Source organism: Notolabrus celidotus, chromosome 12 (assembly GCF_009762535.1).
Source record: "Notolabrus celidotus isolate fNotCel1 chromosome 12, fNotCel1.pri, whole genome shotgun sequence".
NCBI classification, from domain to species: Eukaryota; Metazoa; Chordata; class Actinopteri; order Labriformes; family Labridae; genus Notolabrus; species Notolabrus celidotus.
Window position 1 is genome coordinate 15,470,078 of NC_048283.1, and position 6,000 is coordinate 15,476,077.

General features: G+C 39.5%; 1 long non-coding RNA gene across 4 annotated transcripts in view; it reads right to left on the reverse strand.

The window, feature by feature from the left end:
* The window catches only part of LOC117823441, a 50,027-nt gene extending 47,250 nt beyond the window's left edge, over positions 1-2,777 (reverse strand). For 3 of the 4 annotated variants that reach the window (XR_004633403.1, XR_004633402.1, XR_004633401.1), the window contains exon 1: positions 2,525-2,777. This is a non-coding gene — a long non-coding RNA (uncharacterized LOC117823441). The remainder of the gene's footprint in view (positions 1-2,524) is intronic. The other variant, XR_004633404.1, reaches the window with a different exon arrangement.
* Positions 2,778-6,000: the final 3,223 nt, after the last annotated feature.

Here is a 6,000-nt window from a genome sequence, read left to right on the forward strand (position 1 = left end):
CTGAATGTGTGTGTATGTGTGACTCTCTTGGCTCTTGCTCCAGCTCCACCTCTACGCAGGAATCTGTGGTTGTGCACAGTGAAGTTTGGTCGCATGTGAGCTTGCATCGGACTTTACATACAGCTGCCAGACAACATGCTGAGGCCGTCAGTCGAGTTAGAGTAACAGCAGCCTGTCAAAAACAAAGCTAATGTGGGTCACTGCAAATGTGAAAAGTCTATTTGTTTCTTGATGTGGGTGTTTGACCTTGTATGATTCAATGTAATATCATGAGAACAAACCTTCAAAAAGGAAGTGTAAAAGTGGGGATACATAAGGACAAAGAAGTGGAAGGCAATAACGGCAAGGACACTGATGGAGCCCAATGTCGACTAGGCAGTAACTGTAAAAGCCCTGATGGAGGGACAGAGGTCAATTATCTCATAATCATTACCTTCTACCCCAGTGGATTTATAAATCAAAGCTAATGAAGTTCTTCTCATTTCAAGTTTGTTGGCCACTGACGTGTTTACTCTCCGACTCAATGAACTCACTGCCCGTCCAAGTCTCAGCAGAAAGCCATCACCACATGATTCACATTTGCAGGAGACATAGCAACATTAATACAAATATGTTTGAAGAGGAATTACTATTATGGATAAAATGAATTCATCAAGATCATGAGCATCACGAGTTAGAGCACTGACAGTCAGAAGACAAACTGGACTATGGTGAGCACTGCATTCAGCTATTCAAAGGCGATTATGAGCAGCTGTTTTAGTATTCAACCTCACAGTGAGGCATTCCAACCAGACTAAGGAAAAACACAAGCTAAAGTAGAGCGGCACCAAGTGGTGAGTTGTGAAATTGTTAAAGCAGCAGCAAATTCCAGCATGATTTAACCCTCCTGTTATGTTGTGGGTCAAATTGACCCTTTTTAAAGTCGATTTTAGGCAATATATGCCTTCAAAACCAGCTAAATGCAGCATAAAAATCTGGGCAGCATGTGGCAGAAGAGGTGTCGTGTTAATTTATCAACATCACTTCATATAAATAAAAATAAATAAAAAATTAAAATAAAATAAACAAAAATCTGTCATGTAAAACTATTGTATTTATATTTAGGTCTATCCAATGTTAAAAAAGTTTTAACATTAATTTTAATGAAAAACGAGTGAGTTATCCTCATTGAAACATGATCTGTGAGAATTAAAGAACACCAATATATATAATATTCACAATGCTCAGCACAGCATATAATATAACTATCACTCCTGATCCTTTCTTTGGTGCCCCTCTGCAGCCTATTACCTCTAAAGTCGTACAGACTGTTCTTGCCTTTACCACCCTCTTGGCCAGACGATTTATACTCCTCAAACAGAAACACCCTCAACCTCCATCTCATAGTAGATGGGTTAAAAAGTTGTTACTGTTTAGTAGACTTGAAAAGCTCAGGTTTTCCCTGAATGGTTCCTCAAACTCATTTGAAAACTCTTGGAGTCATCTCTTAAATCATATAGAATCTTTAAATTCCCTGCCTGATTGTGATGACTGAGCCCCCCCCCTTACTTATTCATTTATTTGTTTGTGGAATTTGTGGAAGTAGCCAACACATCCATGTGAAGACTACAGGTTGGTCAGCCTGAGATGACCGTTGAGAGTAGGGTTGCCAACTTTCTCACTATTAAATAAGGGACAGGTGCACGGTGCCATGGTGGTGTGAGCATGATGTGTGAATTCAGCTTATATTAATATTCTGATTCAACTGGAAATGCAGAAAGTGTGTATATCCCCTTTAATCCTTACTGTATCATTATGTAACCTCATATGAATCAACCTCAAAGAAACCACAATTTGGCTCTTTACATCAAAAAACCGGGAAAAGAAAAATTGAATGCAAAAGAGGAGTATGACTCACCATGTACTTTTTCCATGGATACTTTTTGCTGCTCTTGACTGACTCAAGCAGTCTTTTGTCATTTTGCACAGACAGAGAGAAGTCCTTACATGACAAGTCACAGTGTACAGATACTTGAAGTTCATTTTTGATCAGCTCTTAGCTGTATCTGTTTCTTTAGTCTGACCATCTGACCATCTGATGACCATCAGAGAGAAAAGCCTCTCCACACTTTTTTTTAGCAAGACTATGCGCATTTGCGCTGTATACAACTGATGCGCGTGAGGGGGCCTGTGATTGGATGACAGGCGGTGTGATCGGTACATGATCTGCCACTGCCATTTTATCTGATCTAGGATCTGTAGAGTGCAGTCTGCTGTATTTACAAGAGTTAATAGTCAATATACGGGACAATTAGAGTCCCGGTGAAACAAACCAGTTTAGCCCAATATACGGGACAGTGGCAACCCTAGGAGAGGGAGACTGGAGCACACTGGCTAAAGGTGTGTGAATGGTTTTAGTTAGAAAAAATCTAAAAAAGGATCACCAAATTTTTCAGTTAGCTTCTTACTTCTATCATCCCACCAAAAACTCCCTGCTTTGGTGATTGTTAATCAGTAGGGGTCATAAGAGAAACTGCGTACTTACACATCCAGCTGAAACACATTAACCGGGTCAACGTCTGGACGTCTTCTTCCGGGACACCTGAGCAATGGAAGGTGCTTTTCTCTTCTTCTTTTTTTATACAAAAGATGTCATTTCGTCGGTAAGTTCTTGAATAAAAGTTATTCATGCCCCTATGTATTCACCTGTCGCTCAGCTGGGTGCTGGCAGGAGCGAACAGCGGGCTAGCCAGAGGTGGTTCGCTGTTGATGTGTGAATCCGCAACAGTTTTGTACGGTGGCCCTGAAGGACAAAACACATTTACAAAAGATGCAACACTTTTACAAAGTTTGAGATAAATTTACATTTTGGAAAACATTTTTACATGTTATAAAACAAAATTACAAAATCAAAACACTTTTACCAAGGCCAAAACAAATTTACATTTAAGAAAACAAATTTACAAAAGATGAAACACTTTTACAAAGTTGGAGATCATTTTACAAACGATGGAACACTTTTATTGTTAAGTCTGACTCCTTTTAGTGTGACTCCGTTTAGCCTGAGGCTATGTGGTCTGAGGCCATTTCATCTGAATTCTGACAAAGTTGGAGACAATTTTACAAATGACGGAACACTTTTACCATTTCTGAAACAAATTAACATTTCATTTTTAAAGCTAGGGTTGGTAGTCTCGGAAAACCAGCATGAATTTGAATGTAGCTTTTCCTCAGGACTCCGTCTAACCCCTCCCCTTCTCCCTCGGAGCTCCTCCAAAACACAAACACAAACAAACATGGCTGCTGTTAGTACTCACAACTATCATGCTAGCATTATCCAGTTGTACCGGTGACACGATATCAGGAGAAAAGTTATAACACATATAATACTGTAACAGCCCTACTGTTTGTTAAACGTGTTCAGTGTAGATGTTCTTAATTCCTACAGTGTTGACGGTCAGTGAAGGCATCAGGAGAGGTGTAGAGTGTGCGAGTGGGAGAGAGGAGAGGAGAAGTTTTTCATTCATTCAAACATTGATTGTTGCTTTGTTGGTCGGCGTGATCACGGCCGACAGTGACCAGTTATTAAAGCTCAACGTGTTCACGAATCGGCTCGTCATCCCTACAGCGTCCGGACTGACGCTACAATACATCTGTAGGACTTACTGAACGTCATTAATTATTCTGCTTGTTGGTGAGAGCTTTTTAGACTCTGATCCGGACTACAGTCCTGAGCAAAGCACCTCATCAGGTCAGAGGGGACAGGCCCGAGGACGAGCGAGAGGGGCAGTAAATAGAGTCAGGGGAAGTAGAGGCAGGATACGGGGACTCAGAGGAGTGAACGCTGTGGGAAATGTACGCGCAGGAGGAGGGCAGAACGGCTGGACGGGATTTGATTGGTTTAAAATTTGGGGAGCCAAAAAACGGTGATTGGTTAGTGTTTTCCCAGGTTTATTCCGGCTGTAGATAGCAGTTTTATTTTCACTCTTTTTTAGGAACAAATCATGTAATGATTGCCATTAGGACATAAAGATCATTTTAACCAGTATGACAAAAAGTGTATCTAAATCTGATTACCAACCCCAGCTTTAAGGAAAGGGAATGTACCAAATACCGGAAGTGATCCGGAAGTGATAGAGTGAGAGGTCATTTAGTTTGTTTTGATGGAGAGAAACCACATGGAGATGGACATGGTTTACATATTAGGACATCCTCAGGTCTCAGAGAGAGGTGTCAGCTGAAAAAGCATCATGTCTCCGGAAAAGCTCCGTCATATCGCCGCAAAATCTTCATCATGTGTCAGAAGTCAGATGAAACGGCCTCAGACCACATCGCCTCAGGCTAAATGGAGTCAGGCTAAAAGGAGTCAGACTTAACGGTAAAAGGATTCCGTCATTTGTAAAATTGCCTCCAGCTTTGTAAAAGTGTTTCATCTTTTGTAAATCTGTTTCCTTAAATGTAAATTTGTTTTGGCCTTAGTAAAAGTGTTTTGCTGATGTAATTTTGTTTTATAAAAAGTAAAAATGTTTTCCAAAATATCAATTTAAAGTGCTTCATCTTTTTTAAATTTGTTTTGTCCTTCAGAGCCACTGTAGTTTCGTCATTATTGTTAATATAAACTTGGTTAAATGGAAATGTGCTTTGCCATTTATCAGACAAAAGAGAAATGATAGCAGGAGGCTTTGCTTATTTGTAGCAATAAACATAGCTCAATTCCTTAAAGCAAGTTTTTAAAGGTGCAGTTTTTAGACATGGGAATAGTTAGGGACATCTAGCGGTCAGATTGTAGATTGCAACGCTGCACACTGCACTATATGTGATCACATTCATATCACAAGGCTGCTTAATGCTTAATTCATGTTGAAGTAATGCATGACTCATGATGAATTTCTGTATGAATTAATTATAAATTCCTGTTGTTCACCATGAACTAATGATCCTGTCACTGTGACTTCATAGTAAGTCACTTTGTTTACTTCTCTTTTTGATTATTTTATACTTGTGTTCCAGGTTTAGGATGTTTAGGCATATCCTGGGGTTTGGCAAAGGAAATTACAATCCAGAATGAAGATCCCAGTATTCATCAAAACCTTCACTACAACACCTCCATTGAGCCTGCTACACTTCATCTTCCCCTAAACCACGATGTTAAGACAAGTTCATTTTTGAGAGATGAAATGCCTTTAAAGACAGGAACTCAGTGTTAGCTAAATTATACTATAATGTTTTAAACAGTGGTTGCTAGATTCATATCAAAGTATTTGTTCTACATTTTCTTTGTTCAGGCAGTTTTGTATATTTCATATTTAAAGGTTATTTATTGACTTGATATTTTCTACTTTGCTGTCATATTTGCAAATCACTATGGACCTCAAATTTAATTTCTGTCCCTCTACTTTGCATCTCAGCTCACTTGATACTGCAACACAGACAAACAAGATGGTGTCAGTGACAAGGGCACAGACTGCTTAGAATAATGAGGTTGAAGTGTCCTTTGGCAAGACACTGACAGCGAAATTGCTCCAGATGGTCAGTTGAGTAAATAAGGTGAGATACTTCCCACCTGTGATAGTGAAAATCTTGTGCCACAGTTAACATGAGGGGAAGTTACTGCAGAGGCCTAAGGATGGCGCCAAAGAGCTTTACAAGAATATTTTCATGTGGTGCAAAAACGCATTGTGTATGATTTTATTCTCTTAATTCATTCACAATTTGCATACTCGTGCTTTATTTTGTATTCATTATTCACCAAATTCTTCCTTAGGATTTTGACATTGCAAATTTTGTGAAACATGGCTATATTATTCCAAAGTTCATGTGAACCACAGTAGCACACCTCTTGCTCAAAGCCTCAAGTAGAAAGTGCTCAGACAGGTAACTGTGGTAAGAATAGGAGGAAAACAGTTGTGCAAGCAGAAACAGTGCTGAAGCTGCACCTGTTCCTGCTGTCCCCAGAGGTACAAGAGTTTGAAAAGGACAAAGGAGGAAAGAGAAAAACTGCAGATTCTTACAGAGAAAATA